This window comes from Orbicella faveolata, unplaced genomic scaffold (assembly GCF_042242905.1).
Source record: "Orbicella faveolata isolate gen_17 unplaced genomic scaffold, um_ofav_v1 contig_25, whole genome shotgun sequence".
NCBI classification, from domain to species: domain Eukaryota; kingdom Metazoa; phylum Cnidaria; class Anthozoa; order Scleractinia; family Merulinidae; genus Orbicella; species Orbicella faveolata.
Window position 1 is genome coordinate 6,117,959 of NW_028301553.1, and position 24,531 is coordinate 6,142,489.

At 38.6% G+C, this 24,531-nt stretch overlaps 1 pseudogene across 1 annotated transcript; it reads left to right on the top strand.

The window, feature by feature from the left end:
* Window positions 1–593: 593 nt before the first annotated feature.
* Window positions 594–23,955, top strand: LOC110065744 (uncharacterized; annotated as a pseudogene). Its single transcript, XR_016208482.1, has 17 exons — window positions 594–1,092; window positions 3,547–3,671; window positions 4,746–4,833; window positions 5,917–6,030; window positions 6,798–6,869; window positions 7,931–8,019; window positions 8,741–8,855; window positions 9,439–9,492; window positions 9,612–9,689; window positions 9,792–9,888; window positions 11,075–11,232; window positions 11,782–11,821; window positions 15,377–17,882; window positions 18,733–18,778; window positions 19,127–19,363; window positions 19,902–19,979; window positions 20,440–23,955. The product of XR_016208482.1 is annotated as an uncharacterized LOC110065744 (transcript).
* The last annotated feature ends 576 nt before the right edge of the window (window positions 23,956–24,531 follow it).

Consider the following 24,531-nt stretch of genomic DNA (forward strand, 5'->3'; position numbering starts at 1 on the left):
TATCTTAATCGGGCTGTTAACAACCGGGCTTTGAACAATCCGCTATCAGGCTTGCCTAAATCTATATATTATTGCTGAAACCAACTTGACGGTTTCAATTAGACAGCTGTAAACCAGGCACACGCTATAGCTTGGTTTGAAAGGAGACACCACTTAGCGCTTGCCTGGTTGATTCGCTTTGGCCCCCAAAAAATCTATTTGGGCCATGATAAATTTCCAAATCCCTGAGTGACAGTAAAATAAAAAAAAATAATAAAAAAACAAAAAAACAAAACAAAAAAAGAACAGATATTTTGCATTCCGGAATCCCGCCCCATAGTTTGGGCCAATTCCAGATCCCAAGCATATCCTTCCAGACCTAGCCAATTGTAACTAAAGTCAATTATCTCTACTGACCACGTGAAGGTAAGGTAAAACTCTGCCTACGAGCCAAGTGGCCTATCAGGCTGGAGCTTATCCCGGTTTCTCTGTTGTAAAACATCTCCAATTGACTTTTGCTACTAAAAAGGAAAGTTCCGCCAAATTGAAATTAATCCGCTTCACCTAACGCAAGGACTGTTCATTTAGCAAAACATCCCTTGACCTGTGCGACAGCCCTCTCGCCGCAATCTTAATGTCACGCAACGCAAGAACTTGGAAATTCAAACGTGCACTATTACAAAACAATGAGCCCTGTCGAGCTACAACTTTTTAAAACGTCAAGTTCTTATCTAGGGGATTAGGTAATTTTTAATTTTGGACAGTCGCAACGCCACATGGAAACTGGCAAGTGAAGGTCTGTGTACGGCATTACTTCAGAATCAACGCACCACAATTCACCAACAATACCTTGCGATTCAAAATCTTCTTGAATCACAAGGCATTGTGGTCCGTGTTCCCTGTATTTTTCGAACTGGATAGCATGGCCCATGACATGGCCACGATGCATAATTTGAAATCTTGATAATCGGGAAACTTGGGGACCTTCTATATATAGAGCCTAGCTATCACAAAGGATAAAGGCTGCAGAAAAAGCGAAGAGTTTCCGTCATGAGTCAACAATCCGGCAAGGGGTCGAAGAAAAACACCAAGATGAGGATAAGAGCTTTCCCGGTAGGTGGACTTATCAACAACTTTCAAGTTTATTGGCATTGGCTTAAAAATGCCACTTAACATTGTGAATTTTCATTTGCACTCGATTCACTCATTTTCACTGACACGTACTGAACACCTGCCACGAGATACATGTATAGCTGATGTATAGGCGGTGTAGTAGCTCTCGTAAGCTTATAGTTTTTTTGCTTGTTTATAGCAGCTGTTATTGTTTTGGGGCTAAGGACATTGTTACTGTTAGGTTTGTTCCATTGTCATCTCGAAGGGTATCAAGCCATTCATGTGAGACCTTTGAGAGCTGGGGGCATGACTGTTACAAATGAGTCACTCACTTATTCGTACCCGGAAGTTCGATTAATCAGCCAGTTACCAGTGTTTAAGAAAAGTCTGAAGTTTTCAATAACAAGTCGATGTAAACTGAAACAATTACATTATTCGCTCTCAATTTCTAGGCGTGATAGTGGACATTAAAGGGCACAGCCTGTGTCAACTATAACATGATAGAAATCTTAAGCTTGCAATCCAATTTCAAAATAGATGAATGAGTGAAAGTTTGAGAGAACAAGAAATGTTGTGGGAACAATTGAGCCAAGGGGTGACCCAGTGTGAATGTTAATCCACAGATTATTTGTGTTCTCTCAAACTTTCATGAGTATTTTTAAATCTATAACTCAATGAAAACATGTGGAAAATGTTTTTTTAAATCTTTTTTTTAGAAAACAACCCAAAAATGATAAACAATGTTACTACAACAACTTTTAAAATGTTAAAAATTGTTGTCACTGACTTAAAAATCTTAAAAATAGACGTTTCAGCTAAAATACTATAACCTTCTTCAGTGATGAAATGAATGTTAACGGCGTCTATTTTTAAGATTTTTAAGTCAGTGACAACAATTTTTAAGATTTTATTACTATGCCTGCTTACAACTACAGTATTTTTACAACAACTTTTCTGTGCTTCTATTTAACAATTAGATTATGAGCTTGAGATTTCTATGAGGTGATAGTTGATGAGGCCAAAGGCCGAATCAACCATCGCCTCTTAGAACCGCTAATGTCCTTCTTTTAGTCTTATCAGGAATTTAATTCACCGGTATCCATTTACATCTAAATTAACTTTCTTCCAAAACTTCGGAAAAACGATAAAAATGTCGCATTTTGTGGAGGACCGACAGCCACTGCAGTCTAATGGCTGATAGTATACGAGTAGCTCAGCCAATCAGATTGCAGCATTTGCATTAGTATATAAGTAGAATTCTACTAATGAGTTTTAGTAGAATTTTACTAGTACACTAATGCAAATGCTGTAATCCAATTGGCTGAGCCATTTCACAGTATATCAGCTATTAGTGTGAAGTGGCTTAGTGTGGTCAACAAAATTGCAACGTTTCCTCGTTTCTCCAAAGCTTTGAAAGAACATTTAGAAACAAAAGGAGGGCATTTATAGTTTCTTGGGTTAAAAAAACCTTGAAAGTTTTGATAGAAACTGATAAGCATGCATACATGAGTGCAAATGTCAAATTGATAATTTAGTCCATGCAAATTCTCTAAAGTGTGTAGTTTAACACTATTAGCACTGAGGGCATGTTTTGATAACAACTTATGCTGAAGGGTTTACCCCGGTTGAATGTGTGATTATTATTTAACTGCCATTATTATGCCAGTGCCAAATGCCCCCTGACATGCATTGTTAAGAGACCAACTTGGCCAAATTGCAATAATTCTGCTTAATGTTTGCACATAATTATGTCATCATATTTAATTTGAAGATGTCACAAAACCCCTCTACATAAAATGTTTAAATCCACACCACCAAATGTATATTTTAAAAGAGACTAGAGGAATTATGATCATACCAAAAAACCAATCCTCTCTTGAGGAATGGTTCTCGTGCAACAACAGTTTAAAGCAATCTCAGTGTCCCCTCCCAGAACCACACCTACCAGTACCGTTTCTGTTCATTTATCAACCCCTTATATTTTTTCTTTCATTTTTGGACAAATACTAAGCACCTGCTAAAGAAAGTGTTATTACCATGTTTCTAATTGGTTTCGCCTTGAAAGTAGGTGAATATTATATTGATGCAAGAATATCACATTGCATACTACACTTTTTGGTGCTAACAAGGGCAGGAAAAACTTCTAGGACTTTTTTTAAGTTCTTAATTATTATGGTATTAATTATTGTTCTGCTCATCCAGGAAAATTAGTCTCAATATAAGTGGAACACAAAAAAAGTGTACCAACTTCAATCATCAAGGGGTCTCTGTTTTTGGGCTTCGAGTGTTCTCTAACATTAACAATATTATAAGATCTGATTTGATTTTTTATGTATCAACAAACAGTTTTCACCTTTTAACAGCACTTGATTCCCTCTTTCAAAAATTAAGAATTTGGCTCCGACATGTGTGCTTGTCATACATTGTGTATTGATTTATGTGCTTACTGATTAGATGACTATAGATGATAAATATGCGGAAGATATTTGGCAATTGCTGAAGACTGCCTTTCAGCAGATTCTGGTCAGAAAGGCGACCGAGAAGCTATACATGCCACATAGTGCTGAAGAATTGTATAGGTAAATGTTTCTTAATAATATAGTTAAGTTTATAACCAAAGGTAGTATGTATGCACACATTCATTGCCAGGCTGTGAACTCAAAGTTTCCTAACCATGAAATCTTGGGTGCCCAGTACTTAAGCATATGTGAAAAAAGTAAGTTGTTCCACTTTCCCCAAAGGGAAAAGTTAGTTGCCTGTGGCACATGTGCACTTCTAGAGCACAACCCTGCATTGTACATGTACAGTGTACTACAATGTAACATGTGATTTTCCTTCATTTAAGGTGGCTCAAAACAGTTTCAAGCACTCTCCAAGACTTTTGATGGGTCATTGTAACCGCTCAATTGATGCGACAATCATGGTATTAAAAAACTGCCCAATCATTGGTCATGGTGAACACGTTGCTATCATTTTTGTGACACAATAAGTTTACATAGTGCTCAACTCTATCGCCTGCTAAAAACACTGTTAATTATAGCTTTAAGGGTTAATATTATTGAAAAATAGCATGAAGAAATTTTTTATATTATCAAGTTGTGGTTAGCAGGATAAGATGAAACTTTTAGCAGAGTTTTAAAAAAATCCGAATATGGGGTTCAGAGCCACCTTAAAGTCTTGAAAATTTAAGGTGGCTCTGAACCCCATGAACAGATTTTTTTTTAAACTTGGCCAAAAGTTTTGTCTTATCCTGCTCATCAAAATTTGATAATATTAAAAAATTTCACCTTGCCATTTTTGAATTATAAGTCCCTAAAGGTGTCATTAAGGATGTTTTGAGCTGGTGGTACTGTTGCTATGGTAACCTATTGGACATCAGAAAAGTGATAACAACATGTTCACCAATGATTAAGCAGTTTTTTGATACTGATACCATGATTGTAGCATCAAGTGATAAAGAGTGGTTATAACGACCCATCAAAATCTAAGTCTTGGAAAGTGCTTCAAACTGTTTTGAGCCACCTTTGTAGTACACTGTGCATGTACAATGTAGGGCTGAAAGACATGCATAAATTATTTAGTTAATGAGACTTAACAAAGGGATATATATATAAGCTGTTGATGTCCTAATGATGTTAATTTAAAATGGACAGGAATGCTTACACTCTGGTGCTTCACGGGCATGGAGAGATGTTATACTCTCGACTCCAGGAAGTTGTCACAGAATATCTGGTAGAAAAGGTATCAAACTGCGTTAACTACAGTTGAACCTCCATTAAATGGCCACCCTTGGGAAAATGGAGGTGTCTGCTTAATAGGGGGTTTTATTGACAATATTTCACTGACAATAATTTTGGGACTTTGATAACTGGCACTTAATGAGGGGTGACCGCTTACTGGATGGCCACTTTATAGAGGTTCGACTGTACTTTGATTTCCTAAAAAATTAAGCTGGTTCTGAACCCAATCCACAATTTTTTTGATACCCTGACTCCAGCATTATCAAATTTTTACCCCTTGAATTCTTTGGCTGATCACATAGAATTCTATGAGAGATTAAAAATGCCGTTTACCGTTTGCAAATATCTGCATTAGTTTGGGAGATATTTGAGTTTGAAAAATGTGTTAAATATGCAAATGAGACTGATGACGTCTTACGCTCAACCAAATATTACATCAAGTATATAAATAGAGCTATCTCGGTCAATGTGCAGCAGAAACCATTGAAACTTGGTAGGCTCTTAGTTCTACATGCAACACACCTAAGGCTGTAAACATTCCAGTTCCTATGACAACCCACTCTTTTCCAGTCCCCTCCAACCTGATTTCAATATTTTAGTGATTTTCAGCGCGAAAAACATTAAGCAAGGCCATGAAATCGACTAACATATTTATATGCTTGCTGGGTCATGCAGATCAGGTACCATTGGCAAATATCAACGTAGGACGCTAAAGGTGGCCAGGAAAGCCTTTAATATTAGGGAGGTCTGGAACCCAGTATCTTGCCATGGTATCAAAATTGTTAGGTTCATATTCTGGGGCACCTCAAGTAGAATCGTCCTGCCAAGAGTCATTCATTTCTGATTCAAAGTGGCTGAGATATCTTGTTCATCCGAAAACGGGCTGGGTATAAAATGAAAGTAAAATGTACGTCGTACTAACGTTCTGAAGGGAAGTAATTATCTGTGTATTTGGAGAACAAGTTCGATAATAATGCTGTAAATTGACCTGAGTTCAAGCCTGTTAGCTCAAGTATTTACTTTGCATGTCCTCGGCACATTTTCAGAGAGGATCTTAACAAGCTTCCATTGTATTTCTCTCAAGGTATGCCACGATGTATTGCTTTCACACCATGACAACTTCCTGGACACACTGAATACTGCCTGGAGTAGATATCAGGAATCGATGGAATTTATTAGAGATATCCTTATGTACATGGTATGTTCCTTTCCTACATGTTGATCTAACATAATAAATAACTTAACTGGAGTGAAAACTTAACAGCAGTTTACTAGTAAGTGAATATGAAATATCATAATTATTGTTATGGCAAACTGTTCCATGGTGAATAAAAAAGTTATGACTGGTTCCCTGAGAAATCTGAATTTTACAATACTAACCATTAAGATGCACCGCTCGTTTCAGCGAATTGCTTCTTCCAAACATTGCACAAAAGAAAACAGTTCGTACGTGTAAGTAGAAATCTTTTCCCTTCGTGTTTGGTGGGCAATTGCAGTTTAAAACTCATTCATAGTACAGTCAAAATCAGTGAAAATTGACCACATCGTTTCTTTGTTCATTTGTTCAATGGATGTTTTCTCAATCACACGGAAAGCTATACCTCCAAGAGCTTTCCAAAAATACGTTATTCCCACCCCACACCCGCCACCCCGCCTAGGAAATTTTGAAATTCACAGGCTTGGAAATTCTATTTCAGTCTTTTCCAGTCAGTATTTGGGCCTAAACTGAAGAACAATCAAACCTATGAGTTTAGCAACCGTTCTTTTACTCATAATTTCAAGGAGCTCGATCAGAGAATCTTTCCTATTTTGTTTGTTATTTAGTATTAAAATATGCAAGCAAACTCCATGATTGTTCATCAGTGATGATTAAACATTTGGTGATTGAATATGTCCATCTCGCTCTCCTGCCGAGCCATTCTTTAGTTAAGTATTATGTGTTATATTTGTTAATTGTATTCGCAGGACAGAGTTTATGTTCACCAAAATGGTGTTCACGATGTTCTCACGTTAGGATTAATTCTTTTTAGGGACTTGGTAAGTTTTTTTTCGGGAAATTATTTTCCCGATTTTTATACAGTGGAACCTCGTCAATCCGGTCACCAATGGGCCGCAAAAATCTGGCCGTATTAAAGGGTTCTTTAAATACGAAAATGGCTGACCGAGCTTTTGTTCGGGCAAGAATAAAGTAGCCGTAATAACGAGGTGGCCGTACTAACGGGGTGGCCTTAAGGCGGGGTTCCAACCGTGGCAATAATTTGTGCCAAATCACTCATATGCACTTTGATTTCGTGACTCCTAAGGGCCTTAAAATCACTTCAAACTATGGGAAGAGAGTGGAGAAAAAAAAAGTTGGACATTCCTTGTAATTTGCATATCGTCTACTTTATATCGGCTCTGGCGAAAACACTGTTTTCATAAATCCAGACATGTTTATATTTTGGTAACAATCAAATTGCCGTCAAAGTTTTATGCGTTTGTCCTTGTATTGATTGCATATGAAATCATTGTTATGGCTGCACGGGTTTGCCTCATGATCCACAGACTACCTAGTCAATGTTATAATGAGATTCACAGTCAATAAGAGGACATGCGCATAGCTTTTCACAACAACAAAAAGCGAAAATGGTCAGAAGTAAACTGGTGAATCTTTTAGACAAGAGCTGCTGTTAAGTAAAAGTATGAGAGAACCAGAAACAAGATTTCCATGATTCTATTCTTGCATCAATAAGGTTACCTTGAACACGGCAAAAGAGACAGACTTCCATCGACTGAATTCCGCCTCAAACATTGGCTATTGACTGGGAGACAATGCAATCTAGTTTCATATGAAAGTAATGTTTAACGATTCTGATGATTCTGTCTTAAAACAGTTCCCATTTAGATGCCGCTTGCCGCTTTTAATTTATATCAGTAGCTAGATACGCCTAACACCCTGTAAACAGATGTAAAAGGTTCGAGACTGTGGACGTCATCTTCGTGCCTGTCAATGAGAAATCATATGATACAGGATCATGTTAAGACCATTAGATATGCAGAACGTATGCTAATGTGCATAATTATTTTTCTGTTATACTTTTTTGTCAAATTGTTTTAAGGTGGTGAAGCATGATAGTATAAGGGATCGTGTATCTCAAACATTGCTTTCACTGGTGAGAAGAGAACGTGAAGGAGAAGTTGTTGACAGGTACACTGTATGCTGTAGTTATACTGTAGAACACAGATTTAATTAAAAACAGTACAGCATTTCGATCAATAGGGCCGCACGTTTTATCCTTGTCAGTAACTATAGTCAGTTAACAGACCTGTGTTCTCTTAAGGTCGCCGTGAGCAAGAGAAATGAAAAAAACACAAATTAATAGAACAAACTCATTCTCATATACTCGCTTCTTTAAAACTACACGTAATAAAACAAAAGAAACGCCTGTGGACAGACTACAGTGGAAAATACCTTGCTGACCTTTCCATTGGTGGGCAACCACTTCATCCCGTAACATTTTCATAATTTCCTTGGCAGGTAGCAGAATGAGTAAAGGTACACCATAGGTGGGAAAACAATTTTTTTTTCTAAAATCAGACCAGGGGCCTGTTTCTTGAAAGCCCCGGAAACTTTTCGGGCCCGTAAAGAGAAATAGCAAAATCTCGAACCTTACGATTAGAGAGCTGTTTTATTCACTTATTCTTAATATGAAGAGGGGTTCCATTTATACCAGAAGTTTCAGGCGTATACACTTCTCCGTTTTTAGATACAGATGAACTAAAAATGGCTTTACGGGCCGGAAAAGTTTCCTGGGCTTTGGAGAAACAGACCCCAGGATACAATGAGGATACTAAAAGGATTTGATTTAGTGTCCGGGACATAAGATCCATCATCTTGTAGTAAGAATTAGATTTTTTTTTTCTTGAAGGATGGCCATTAAAAATACATGTGAAATGTTACTGGCACTGGGAATTAACTCTAGAAGTGTTTATGAAGACTGTTTCGAGAAACCCCTCCTTGACGGGTCTGCAGAATTCTTCAAAGTAAGAACTTCACAAGGCTGACAGTAAATGCAACTTAACAGTAAGAGTACTTATACTCACTTAAATTACTGTTATTGGATTACTTCCATTTCACCAGCGTGAGATAGTGATGAGACTGGTTGTTGTTGTTTTTTTGGAGTTGCTAATTGCGGAGGGCGTTATAAATTGCAGGGAATTTTCTATGTTAATGTTTCTGAGATGTTAGGGGTGGTGCTTTTATTTGAAAGGGAGGCTGTGTCATAGAGAAATGAATTAATGAAGAATTCCAAATACAGAGACAATTCGGCAAAATGTTGGCAAGTCAATCATAAAATGAAAAATCAAGGGTATTTAAAATACTGTGCAATACAGTACAGTCTCTTCTCTAAGGCCGGGAACTTTTAAAGAGTTGAGCTAGGTGGATAGTTAGTTCGTCGTAACCTTGTTGTTTAGAGACAATTGCATTCCACGAAAATTGCTCCTCCTCATGATAGTTTAAGGTGTTCAAGTTGTATGCGCGGTTTAGTCATGTAATACCAATTGGGGCTCTTTTCTTTGATAGATTAGAGTTAACTTTTTGTTATTGCTTCACTTTTCTTGACAGTTGGAAAGTCAGATTTTACTTGCAGAGAACAATGTATCAGTGTATCTGCAGAAGGTCTGTCAGTTTCTAGTATTCAAGCGTATTCACATTGGAGTTTTTTTTGTTGTTGTTGAATTCTGATTTGGTTAGACTGACAGAGGTACTGATGTAACTTCCAATGATATTCCAAACAGGTCGAAACTAGGATGCAGGAGGAGGTAGAACGCGCGCAAGATTGTCTAGATCCCACCACAGAGGAAAATATTATAGAGGTAACATGTACTTGATATCGAGAACATGCAACTGGAATGAAAATACAGAAATATTTGAATCCCTTGTGTAGTTCAAAACTTACAATTCTTCTCTGCATACAGATTGTCCAAAAGGAGCTGACTTTCTATAACATGAAGACAGTGATTGAAATGGAAAATTCTGGTGTCAATCATATGCTTAAACACAACAAAATAGAAGGTTTGTTTAGATTCAGAGAGTTGTTTCCATTATTTTTGTAATTATCTAATGGTCCAATGATCACGATGGTGCAGATGAAGTTGTTACACTCCCTAACATTCGTTGTCAATGTCGTCTTTGTACTTTTTTGATTACCTCCAGGGCCGTAGCTAGTAACAGGCAAATCGAGGCACTTGCCTCAGTCATTTTTTTCGTTTTCGTTGTTTGTAGTCGTCAAAAACACCCTAAAATCCCAGGAAGAGAATTAAACCATGGACATTGCCTCAGTCACAACTCATTTCTTGGACACTGCCTCAGTCATGATTGGTTTCTGGCTACGGCCCTGACCGCACAATTTATTTACGGGTTATTGACTGAGTCTCGGGGAAAGCGGCCAATAGCAGAAATTTTGGCAGTTGATATAATAATTTTCTTGCCTTCTCCGAGTTTGTGCTAACTGGCGCGTAATTTCACTCGTGATTAGCGCGCGCGCATTAAAAAAATGGCGGCTTCTTCTTTACGGCGAGACCTCGCTATAGAGGTAAATCGTCATTTCCTCAAAAACGAGTACGGTGACCTATCATTTTTTTTCTGTTGTTTTGAATTGAGTAATCAATTTCTTTATGTAAAATAAATACGGACCAATTCTCAGTGTAGAACAAGAAACGTAAATTTAGCAAGCAATCGTGACTATAATGATTGTGCTATTATAAGGATTTTTTGGGTACAAACAAGGTGCTGTTGCTCCTAAACGAGCATGGGGACCCCTCATTTTTATTTCAAAATAATATAAACAATCAATAGACAAAGTTTGACAAAAATTTCAGTGCAGGTTCTATTTCAGTGGAATGACCTTATTAGTGCCAGTATTTTCAACACCTTTGATGGCAGATAGACTTTTAAATTTCTAAAGCAACTACAAAGCCAAAGCAAAAACGTAAAAGAACCTTTCAGGTGTTATGGACAGTTAAGATAACCTTACAAGTAAATATGTCATCAGTGACATAATGCCCCTTGACGGTTCTTGGGCTGTGGGTTTAATGGCTCCCGGGATCATGGATTGCTTACATTAATTCAATGTTAGTTTTAAAAGGGAGGGAGGAGTTTCTTGTAATCATGCGCAAAGATTTCACCGTGATGATGATGATGATGATGGCATCATCAAGAATTTCTAAATTTTACTTTTAACTGTTCTTTTCATATTCAGATCTATTAAGATTGTTCCGCCTCTGTAAGAGAGTCCAAGGAAAAAATAATGATGTTTTAATGGATTGGTTGAAGACGGTGCGCGACTGTATGAGGCGATACTTTCCAGAAGAGGTGACAGAAATGGAAAGTGTTGAAGATCCCACCTTCTACTTTGAGGTTAGGGGTGTATTTTATGTCAATTTTTCTAGGCATCGTGTAGCTCTGCGACAATCTTTTAACACACTATTTGCCGTCGTGAGTGAAAATTTGTATCAGCAGCTACATTGTGTAGGGTAGTCATCAAGTTAGCGATCGTTACACAGCTTAAATGCAGTACGGCAGTACGATTCTACAAATGTGTATACAAGCTGAAGCATTTAAAGTGCGGTAAAGAAAAAAAGAAGTAAAAAAAAAAAACTTTGCAATAATGCCACAAACCTGATGCAAACGAGTAGTAAACTAATTCAATAGTACCTGACATATTTACTTCTGATGATAATTATGGTAATATTTTGATCAGTGTCTCGTGTGGTTGTTGCGTAACGCAGATGTAAATGTTCGTTATTTGCGAGGGGTCTGTCTGGTGTTCTTTTGTACGAACCCCGTATTAGGTCGCCGATGTGCACAGTTCAAGATTCTATAGTTTCCATTTGGCGACAAACTCCTTAAAACTTTCTTGTACTATATTACAGAAGAGGTAAACGTGTGCATTTTGTTCTCCTCTAGGAATTTGAGCGAGTTCTCAATCTCATTGCAGAAAATAAAGGTAAATACACGGTTGATTGACTGAGAAACGGACGGTCGGACGGCCTGACTGTCTGACTGACTGACCGGACGGATGGAATAACTGATGTAATTCATTTTTTTTTTTTTTTCATGATAAAGTTTAACGTGATGCTGCTTGTAAAGTCGTGTTGGTAGATGTAGCTTAAAGAAGTAACAATAAGCAATGCATATTATAAAACACCAGATCAACTACTGCTATTACTACTATAGCAAATCTCCACCAGTTAGCGTCGCCTTTACTGAGTAAGATGCGGTAGCTACCAGGTGACTTACCTTAACAGCTGCAAGTTAAAAATAAACTTTAAACCTCATGGTAGTATTTTTTATCCGGAATTTGATTATTTGCATGAATGGAATCTTTCAAAGCAATGATATTCTACCCAAATGTATTATAGCATAGCGCGCGCGCTAGTCCTATCTAATTCCTATTGAGCCATCACGAACGAAATCTCTTTTTAGAAAACAGTCCTAAGAAAATACGCGCGCTGATTGGTTAAAAATCGTGTTTCTATTTAAGCAATAGACCACTCTTTCTAATTGTGCACTGGCGCAATAAACCACCGGGATGTTGAAAAGCTAGTAAATCACTCGCCTAACGGCTCGTGATTTACAAGCTTTTCGAGTGTTCTCCCGGCATCCCAAGTGCTTTATTGTGCCGGTGAACCCATGGAAAGCGTGGTCTATCGCTTTTATGAAATAACTATAGAAAACGTCTGTCAATGCGAGGAAAATTCATTGTGCTTTCTTGATCAAGTTGCTTATTCTCATCAACAATCACAGCAACTGGAAGAATGAAAGCACAGACTCCGCGCCGCACACGAAATCCGCATAGGGACGAAAACATTTCATGCTAAGAAAGTTTTAAGAAAGGAAAGGTTATCAATGAAAGGCAAAAAGCAAACTAATTAACTCAAAAGTATTTTGATGGGGAAATGCAGTGATTCGTAGGTGGAATCGGTCATCACGAAAGTAAACGGCTGAAAAGACGAAAAGTGTGCAAGTAGTCCAAACTTCATGTGCTGAAGGCGAAGCGATTCAACGCTGTGTTTAACGATAACTTTCCAATGTTTAGCGAATGTAATAAAGGTTAGTTCGTATAGTGTGATCGTCCGGGTGAGGGTAGTTCTGAAAAGAACTGTTTTTGGTGACTGACGTTTCGACAACCTGAGTGGAAGTCATCTTCAGAGTCAAGTGAATAGTTTTTTGTCAGTCGATGATGTTATAAGTCTGGTCCGTGGAACATGATTGGTCAGTTTAGCCATGATGGTATTGGCTGAAAGACTCGTGTAACTATACCTTACGTTAAGGGTACTTCTGAGACCATCTCACGGATCCTACAGCCCTACAATATCCGTGTAGCCCACAAACCTACATCTACGTTACGACACTTACTGACCAACGTGAAAGACAGGGACGAACCTAACAACAGACAGGGAGCAGTTTACAAGATCAAATGCTCCGACTGCCAGGCTTCCTACATTGGTGAGACTGGCAGAAACCTTAACACGAGACTGACTGAACAGAAACGAGCCACGAGAAATGGTGATGCCAACAATCACATTGCTGTACATCATCAACTGACAAACCACAACATTGACTGGGACTCTGCTCAGTGCTTAACCTACAGTTCAAACTATTTTCAACGACTGACTCTGGAAAGCTGGTACACTAACCTAGAACAAACGCCTCTTAACAGATGTCAACAACCACCGGCGCCTTACAAACGACTTACCCATGACGGAATGAAACCGACAAACGGACGTCCGACAGACCGACGTAATTTGACAAACAATAGACAGACCAAAAACCGACCAATTTGGCTAACAATAGACGGATCGAAACCCACCAATGACTGATGACAAACTTTACACGAGTCTTTCAGCCAATACCATCATGGCTAAACTGACCAATCATGTTCAACGGACCAGACTTACAACATCATCGACTGACAAAACACTATTCACTTGACTCAGAAGATGACTTCCGTTCAGGTTGTTGAAAGGTCAGTCACCAGCAACAGTTCTTTTTAGAACTACCTTCACCCGGACGATCACACTGTACGAACTACTGATACTCCTGGGTTCAAACCATTTACTATGTAATAAAGGTTAGTAACAGAAACGCTGCTTCCGAAATTTATTCACAATTTATTTACTTATTTCTGATAGAAAGAAATCTTTCCCCTGCAAAACTTTATCTAAATACTGTTCACAGACACCTCGAAAACGCAAAGAAGCGGCCTATTTTTTATGTGTTAAGTTTCATTGAAATTTCTCAATTATATGTTCGACTAGACAATCATTGAATTATGATACGTGCGCCGAGAAGTCTGTAGGCAACTAAATTAGGGTAAGAGTTGCTGTAGGCAAACGCAGTAGCAACGTTAGCTTCTTGTTTTGCTCTCCGAACTTTTCAAGTGCATATTAGCGGAGCTCCGGTGGCCCCAAGGGCTGCCAATCGGAGCACCATAACTGTAGGAACAAAACCACATGCAATGCATGCATAGAAAAAAAATTCATGCGACGTTTTTTCGTGGTCAACATTGCTAGCGGCATGGATCGCGGGCGCGTGCGCCTTGCAACGATGACTACGTCGTGCAACATGGCTGCTATACTCTAGCTAATATGCAGCCTTGGTTCACAGCGTACATCTTTGATATTGGACGTCCACCTTATGGTCAGTAGACTAATTTCGATATATTAAAATTCAGCCTAACACAATAAACCTCAGCACGAGGCTCGGGGAAATAGACACCACAAACTCTGTAGTTATTCCCCAAGGCCTCGTACTGAGGTCTATTGTTTTAAGCTGAATGTTAATATATCGAAATTGATATATTGACACTTGTCAAATCAAAGTATCTGCTGACCAGTTTAACGTGACCATATCGCGTGCTCAGACTTAGAGCTCATTGAGGTCACGTGCTTTTTTAAGTTGACCGCTTCCCAGCTTTTCATGCTCGTACCAGGTTAACTTATTGTAAGGAAGAGCTCCGCTTTTATGCTTGGCTAAATCTGTATATTAAACTTGACAATGCCCAGCTAAAATCATCAATCATGCGAACCTAATAAACAGCCCAGCTCATCGAGAGTCTTACTGTAGTTCAGTGGCAAGAGAACCTGACCGGTATCTGGGAGGTCATGGGTTCGAATCCCCATCAAAAACCCAGGTTTTTTTGCTCTGCGCCACACTTATGACATGCTGAACGTTTCATCTTTCACGTGATACACTTGATTTATGATGTTGCCGACTGAAATGTGCCATCAAACCCAGGCGTCAGGCGTCAGGCGTCGTTGTACCTGTTCTACTTAAATCACGTTGCTTTTCGCGTTTACTTCCTCCCTAAAAATTCTAACCGGACAATTAGGCTTTTTGTGGCGCAACTTGCACAGGTTCAACTAACTAGAAAGTTAAATTCCTGGCGAATTTGCTCACATCTACTGAATTTGATAGCGGGGCTAATAGCTAGCTATACTTTAATTTTTTTCGTGTTGGTAGGTTTGTTTACTTAGTGTCTTTTGTTTTTTCATCTTAATACCTCCAGAGATTCTTGCACGTGGGCCTTTGGCTTTGGAAGCTTACAAAAATGCCCTCACGGAAGGAAAAACTCATGTCAAGAGGGTGCCAGTCATGTTGATCGGTCAAGAGCGCTCTGGAAAGACCAGCTTACAGAAGTCACTCAAGGGAAAACCTTTCAACCCAGATGAAGGCAGCACTGTAGGGATAAACGTTGACCCTTCTCATTTTAAATTATCAACCGAGATTTGGAAGCTAGGGGAGAAAGACCAAATAACAAATTCTGGGTCGACTATATCTTATGAGCACCATGCAGCCCGATTAACTGTTGAAAATTTGAGGCAGAATAAAGGTACTCCTGAGAAAAAACTTGCAGAGTCTCTGAAGTCTGGAAGCACACCCCTCGTCGACCCAGTCTCTGCCACTGTAAGCAGTGATCTCCAGTCAGCATCTTCAGCTTCCAATGTGCCAAGTGGCCATGACTCTGTGGTGGAAGCAGATATTAGCAATTTCACTTTAGGAGCTTCAGCTGCAGCTGTAGCTGTTCCTGGCACCAGCAGCCACGAGTCAGCAGCCTATCACGATATCCCTGAAGATACTCGATCTGGTGAGATGCCAAGAGATTCAGAAGCTATTCAAACATCCAGAGGCCCACAGGACGCTGATTTCACACCTGACATGTCAGAAGATATGGCAACTTTGGTTGAAATGTTTCTTAAGGAAGATAACAAAGTGGAAGAAGAAGAAGAAGAAGAAGAAGAAGAAGAAGAAGAAGAAGAAGAAGAAGAAGAAGAAGAAGAAGAAGAACGAGAAGAAGAAGAAGAAGAAGAAGAAGAAGAAGAAGAAGAAGAAGAAGAAGAAGAAGAAGAAGAAGAAGAAGAAGAAGAAGAAGAAGAAGAAGAAGACGACGACATATATTCAGTATTGTGGGATTTTGCCGGGCAGTCGGTTTACTATACAACTCACCCAGTTTTTCTTACTCCAAGGGCGATCTACCTCTTGGTAAATAATCTGAGCCAAAATCCATATGAAATAGCCGAACCGGTTGTGAAGCGCGGGCTGTGTGGAAAACGGGAAGACACATTTAATGTGAAAATCAATTTAGATTATCTAGATTTGTGGATGTCCTCTGTTGCTTCCCTAGCCATTCAAGATGAGAGTCGTGAGGTATACCCGGAATCTGAATCTGAGAAGCTTCCCCCTGTTTTCTTGGTGGCACTCATGCTGACAAACCTTATGGTGGTGGTGATCCTCATGCACTGGCCGAGAACGTATTTGGCTCTCTACGGAGCAAGCCCCACAAAAGCCACCTGTATGACAGTGTCTTTGTCGTGGACAACACAAAGTCAGGCCATGAGGTTCAGTGTTCCGAAGTCGTACGCTTGCGTAAAAAAGTTCTTGAAGTTGCTAAGGAACTGCCACATTTGAAAGAGCCCATTCCCATCAAGTGGTTAAAATTCGAGAAGGCTCTCAATGCTCGGAGAAACGATGGTGACAAATGGATCCCTCTTGACAGTGTTAAACAGATTGCATTTGAAGAATGTAATATTACAGATGAAAAACAATTTTGTACATTATTGGACTTTCTACATGACCAGAGAATTCTGATTCACTTCAGCGACACTCCAAAGCTGGACAAGTTGGTAGTTTTGGAACCTCAGTGGTTGATTGACGTGTTCAAGAAAGTGATAACCATCAGGCCTTGTGATCGTAAAGAAGAGAATTTTCAACAACTCTGGTGTAAACTCGAGGAAACAGGAATACTAGAGGAGAAACTTCTAAGTCATGCTTGGGATACTCTCTTTGACAACAAAGAAACTATTGAGAGTCTAATTGAAATTATGGAGAAATTCAGCTTGCTTTGTCTTTGGCCTTCATCAGATGCTTCATGTAATAAGCAGTACCTGGTGCCATCCATGTTGATGACCTATCCACCAGAGGGTATCATGAAGCTGGTTGCATCTGCCCAAGTTCCACCTCTTTTTCTAACATTTGAATCTGGTCAAGTTCCGTTTGGCTTGTTTTCGCGACTGGTGTTGCAATTCATTCAGTGGGGCAAAGATAAATATATGAGCGCAGTGGACCCACACTTGTACCACAGTTTTGCAAGATTTTACACCTCAAAAAACTGCTCTGTAATCCTGCTGTGCCATTCATCTTCCATTGAAGTTGTTGTCCACACGTCTGCAAATGTCAGCAATGACACCTTTGTCGTGAGCTGTGCCCATGCAGTACGTAGGCAGCTGGGACTGTTTCTTGAGTCCATGCGAAATGAGTTTTGTTGGCTGAAGAGCATGAAATATGAAGAAAGTTTCCTCTGTCCAATCTGTTGTCAGGGAGGTGAGATTTACTACTGTCGCAAACATTGTGCACAAGGTTGCAAGCAAGAGGAATGTCTGCACTTCTGGTCCGAGTCTGAATTGCACAATGTTGAGACGAACTTTTGCACCAAGTTTGCTGTTGCAGAGAAAACTAGTGTTCAGGTCGAGCAGTTTGCACCATGGCTGGCGCCTATAGGAAATCAGGTAGTTAAGCGAAAAGTAATGTACGTTTGTGAAAGTGTTAAATATAACAAAGAATGTAATAGAGGGTAAAGGAGGGGGAAATGGTTTGACTCCATACTGAGCACTATTATTTTATTAACATACATCGCTTAATGGACTTAAACAACATATGATCTTAATTACAGTACTTCCATGAAATTACTTTAACTAGCATAACATTACGTTAAAATTAACAGAATTGTCCATTTCAGTTCACAATCCAACTTTGAGTTTAAGTTTATATCATTGTGAAGAATGGTTCCCATTTTAAACCGTCAGCAACTCGTCCACCAACTGTCGGCTGACATAATAATACTAGCAAATGAAACTACTTTGGTTCCTTTAAATTGTGTATTAAAGCGTGCCAGCGACTTAAAAACGATTGCATATTGACTCATTTTGCTTCGATGTGCATCAGTCATTAAAAATTGGCTAGAAATTGTTTCTCAAACCTGTCAGGCACACACTAAAGATACATTAAATATCTGACTAGCCTCGATCTCTGGGCTTGCGCTGTACGTTACGGGTCCTTGTTTTCTCCCCTTTTTTTATAGCCCGAGCACGGAGCACTCGGTCCGTAACAGCGGACTTCGAACTCGTTTAGTAAGAGGTATATATATGCAGAACACCCAGAGCGTATTGTATAACACATTACGCGGGTATATCTGTGAGTAGCTACCAAAGGGTAAAAGATAATGTCAAATTTTAAAGGTGGATCTACCTTCCTGATTGCACTTTATTGCATATTTGTTTCTTAAACTAATCTTGTGTCTATAGCACGTTATAAGGAAGGCACTCCCTGTGGTAATTTTTTCATATTTATATTCCACAGCCAACACTTGGCGAAAGTGATGGAAGAAGCGTAGCCTCCGTGGAAGGTAACCTTATATGATTGTGTTTTTGTCCCTAGAACCCTGGCCGAAAGGGTTAGATGTGTTGAAATTTATTATGTGGAAATAGTAACCAACCAAATAGCCCTACAAAGATCTTTCGTCCAGTGTTGAAGTTGTTGCACTACAGAAGATTTGGGGCACGTGTTTACAACCTGACAACTAACATTATCAGGTGGGGGAAATTAGGAGTAAATTGAATGCGGTTTTTTTTTTTAAATTAAAAGTGATGGGTTCAAAAAAATTGTGCAATTCTATTACATGAGACTGGCACTGTCCTCTTGCTAGAAAACAACATGTAACAAGCTAATTTTGTGAATTTGCCGCCATTCATAGGAAGTAAAGAAATTGCCATTCCTGATCAGGTTCTAGGAGCTCTTTTGTCACAGTCATGTGATGCCAAAGAGACTGAACTTCAGCTGAGAAAGACTATAAAGGTAGAGGACGCCTCTCTGGAACAGCCAGATTCTGAGACCAAGACAATGATTCGTTGCTTAGCAAGGAAAGCTAAAGAGTCAAACAGACTTGATGTGTTCCACCATTTGAGAGAGATTACACCAGCTGGATGTACCGGTGAGTCTATCATTGGGCAAACATCTTGTAATCGATTGCCTTTCTATAAATGTTTTTGTTGTGAATTTATGGGAGTTAGTACTCCACGTGTACGAACAATCATAGCACGTACTGTTAACATATATTGCTATCGTCATGGAACTTGATTTGGTATCATAATTCTACGGAGACGTTTGTGAAATCAAAATGTGTATGGAGTTTCTTTGTAGTAATTGACTGTTCACTAAAATGTACTTAAGCATTTCACATAAAATGGTCTGAAAGGAGTAGTTCCCATTTTTGGATTTTTCTTTTGAACAACTAATCGCATTTTAATCTGAAAACCTTACCAAGAGGTTACATCGCTAGTTTTGCTTTTGTCATGGCAATGGCAGTACCACTTTCAGAAATTCCTCTATCACATCGCTTGGGGTTCTGCTAGCCGTGGCTGGTGTGAGGCACGTTTTGTCATTTCCCCCATGGTCTGGCATCCACGCGTCGGGAAAATAGTGACCGCTATTTTTGTTCCTCTATGACCACACCCTTTGCTTTTCTCCAGGTCCCTTGTTGTCTGAACACCTTGATATTCGAAGCATCCCAGTTTCCAAGGGAAGAGAACTTACAATTGACTTGAGTGGTAAGTTATGCTGGTTGTGCTGAACAGGGGCGTGACCGCAATTTCTAAAATGTAAATGGATCTTTCCTGCATTCCTCTTCAGTGTGTAAGAACAATAACGCCAGAACGAGGTTGGGGTGGACGTTTTCGTAGATTCAGTTCTTGTATTTCTGTCCACTCTGACCTGGACTCAGCGTTCTTGGGAAAACAGGGAAGGTATTTTGTTTTGAATCTCGTGCACTCAAATATCTCAATTTTCATTGCTTTCTTTCTCTCCACAGCAAGTTACCTTGATCAATGATCAGGAGTGAAAACGAAATTGTTTATATTAAAATCTTTATTCAGTGTCAGCTGCCCACTTTAAAGACCAATCAACAGATTCTAAACCTTTCTTTTGTATTTTTGTTAGTTCACGTTGTTCTTTTCATTATTTTACCACGCCAGTGTATAAAAATTAGGTTTGATTTTGTGTTTGTCCTAGGTGGTCCAGAGTGGGAGGTGGTTGCTGAGGGACTGGGCTTAACCCCATCGGAGATCCGTTTCCTTGACAAGCGTACTTTAAACCCGTTTGATGCTGCACTGTCTTTCATTGCTAGGCAGCGCCACATAACCGTGGGTAACCTATACGACTTGCTAAACGAACTTGGATATCCTGTGATAGCTGACCGCCTGCTGTGAAAGGATATCTTTTGTAATTATGTTAATTTGCTCAACTCCCATGCAAGAAACTATCCAACTAATTCCCAAATTGGACATCACTTGGTCCACTGTACAGAATAGGACTACATGCTCAGTGTCCAACTTGGAAATAGTTAGATTTAAAAGAGGCTACTTTCTGCTAAATTGGCAGTCCTTAGTTTTTCTCAATCCAGCTGTTTCTTAATAGGATAGAAATGAACCGGTTCATTCTAACCGAGGAAGAGAATTCATAATTAGGTTTATGTGTAGTTAGAATGGAAAAATAATGGGCGACTTTACACTAGACTATTTTGCAAAACGAAGCTTTTCGAAAACGATTACGTTACGATAATCGTGTGATTTCCCTGCCCGGATTTTCCTTAAACACAAATCCAAAATGGCCCGTGATTGCTCCGTTTTCAAATTTCTCCGGCGTAGTGTGGACGGAAAACATTCGATGCTTTTTCTGAGTGAATTCTCCGTTTTCAAATTCGTTCGGCGTAGTGTGGACGGAGAACATTTGATGCGTTTTCAGAGTAAAACCTCCGTTTTAAAATTTCTCCGGCATGGTGTGGGCGGGGCGTAATATAGTTTTGAAAACCTGTACTTTTGCGAAGCCATGCAATTTATGAAAATTGTAAACCGTGTTCTGCAAATTGCTGTACCGGTACGATAAGGCATACCATGGTTTAAAATTTAAAATAATTTAAATCGCTTTTTTTACTTAGAAATGACCTCGGAGAGGTCGAAACGTCGTTCTTTTTTATCGCTAGTTTTTATCTTTAAACATCAAAGGCAATCCTTAAATACTCATGCCTATAAAAAAAAAATGGGGAAAAAACACACAAAAAACAAAAAGTCACTTTAAGTCACTTTAAACCTAGCATTAAGCATGATGAAAGGAGATTGACCGTTTCGTTCCCTAAGCATTCAATGTAGCTCAATGTTGGACGTATAAATCTTTGATGGTTCAAAATCGAAATAGGTGTCAAGTCTTGGGGCGTAATTTATTGATGGCTCAGAGTCGAAATAGCAGTCAAGTTTTAGGACGTGTTAATTTACAAGTAACATCGTCCATTGACTTTATTACAAATATATTTGAAGAACAGTCTTGGTTTTAAATATATAAGTATTTTATATGTCTTGGTATTTGTTTGGTATTGAAATTGTGGTAGCAATGCGCATTTTAATCAAATGGTGCTCTTGAAAGGATGTATAAAAACAGTTCAAAGAAGCAGGGAAGAATTTACGAAATCTTTCATCCGACTTCTTGTTACTGTGAAGGCTGGTTTGATTATCCGAAATATTTTGTAAGTACACTTTCAGTGACGATCTAGTTTAGGTAATTTGTGGGATATTTTTATATATGGCGGAAAACAGTTGTCGGTGAAGTTTGCATGGATATGGAAAAATTGGCAATGAAGAGTTTTTTTAATTGCTTTCTCGTTTGTAACGGTAATATTCAATATTTTTGATGACACAAGAAAGAGTTTCATGAATGCCGCCTGGGTGTACAATATCGCCACGGATTTATACACGAACTTTCTTGAAAAACTGACTGGAATACCTGTCCTATCTTGTAGGGGTTGAGAATCGTGAAAATTCTTTTAGTCCCTGCATATTACCTGCCTCGTAGTACGCGTTTACAACGTTTAATGACAAAAGCACGAATTTCGTGTTCTTATTGCGTGTTGTTCTTATAATTAGATAAGGTTTCATTTTAGTTAAGTAGCAGATGTAATTTTTAACATTTTGCAATGTATCCTTTCTTTATTAGGAAAAAGGTTCAATATTTTTATTCAGTGGATTTTGATTTTATTTTTAGGACTTGTATATGTTATTGTAAAGCGCATTTGATCATATACATATATGTTAATTTGCGCTGTAGAAATGTATTAATAATAATAATAATAATAATTATTATTATTATTATTACTGTTAATTTCGTAGTAACAGAATATTACATTTGCCATAAAACTGGAGTGTGCCTTCACACGGATGTGTAAAAAACAATCTTTTTCTTAATAAAAAGAAGCAAAAATTCCAAACCATTTCAGGCACGAGATTAGTTAAGACGAGTGACTTGGACAGTTATTGTTTATTGGTATGGAAATTTTACTGTTTATTGTTATGGCAGATTATGTTACTTTTACTGGCTTTTTTTATAACATATATTGTAAAATTATGTCGTGAATGATCTTTTAAGTACCTATCTTTTTTTTTTTTTTACCTCCCTTTAATTTAAAAAGAGACCCTGTTCATTTAAACGTGCACACTCCCCAAACTGGTAAGGGGTGGACCATTCTTTTTTCGTGGGCTGGGATGGGGGACGAGGTTGGGCAGTTACCAAATAAAATTCCTGGAGAGTAAAAACTGGTCAAAAAAATTCGTGCAAGTGTTTTCTACTGTCGTTATTATTATTTTTGAAATATGGCCCACCAGAAAAATCATGCACAACCTTAAGGTGAGAGAAACATTTTAGGCCCAAGAAAATTGTCCAACCCCTCCCTCCGCCCACCCCTGGAAAATATAATGGTCCGTCCCTAACTTCATATTGTATATCTTGTGTTGGCTGCTGATCCTTCCAACTCATTAATTTTGTTACTATGGCTTAATTACATGTGTTTTCGATGGTTAACGTTCTGTATTTAAGTATTCCACTCCGTCATGTCTCACACTCATCTCCTTTGAAAGCTGCTCACAAGAAATACACTTTTAAGGACTTAAAAGACATTTTACGGTAATTTGTAAACTTGACGTAGAGAAATCCTAGGAAGTGGTGTCAGCCATCTTAATAGGATCAATGAAATCAAACTTTCAATTTTAATTAATTTTTTGTGCCCTAGGTAGAAACGCTGTATTGTTGCAGCAAAACTATTCCAGATTAATAAATAGAGATTTTTTTATTATCATTATTCCTATTTCTGAGTTTAGTGAGATTGTTCTGTTTCATTTTACCCATAGATAACTTGTGCTCTAATAATGAACGGTTATCAGCTGACTAATTTTGAATACGTCTGAACAAGTGATGTTTTGTTGAATCGGAAAACAGAGATCGTTTGTGAAACTAAGAAACTTTGTCTGCGATATAGCTTCTGAGATTATATCATTTTGTGCAAGCCTTTCTCAGCTCAACTGATTTGAAGAAAATGGCGGTTTCGTCTCAACGGGGTTTCCAGTTTTAGTTTATACTATTTGTCATCGCTGAAAGATCAATACAGGCCTGTTTGGTCGTGGTCTTGACTAGAAGGTAGTGTACAGAATACCATGTGAAGGTGAAGAATCAGTATGCATAGAAGAAACAGCGATTATTCAAAAAGAGAGCATGAATGTAAAGTCAGACTGACCAAGGAAGACATTTTATGAGGTAGACTGGATTCAGTTGAACAACGCATGGAAAAGGAGGACGGTAGTTTAGCGCGACACAGTGCAGAATGTAACAGAGAGATCAGTTGGAAAGAGGCGAAAATAAAAACCATAAAAGAAAACTAAGACAGCGAAAGGCCCTTAATTGAAGGGATTACGTCACCTGGTGAAGAATGGAGGAAATCGAGTGCTAAACTCTTTTGAATAACTAGAACACTGGAAACACCCTAAATCGCTTTTTTTTTTTAGAAATTTTTCATTGAGCTCCCTTAGATTACTGTAATAGGAACGAAATACTTAGTAAAACTTTCATTTCCAAACTAAACAATTTCACGAATTCCAAGCACAATTTCATTTTCCTCTGGCAAACAAGACAAATCAAAAGCCTTTTCAACCTTAAAGACAAAAACACTCACGCATCACACCCTGTCTACAAAGGAAACTGTTCTGGCGGTGACAGCTACATTGGCGAGACCATGAGAAATGTGCAGGTGTGATTTGATGAACATACTTACAGTGGTAACGACTT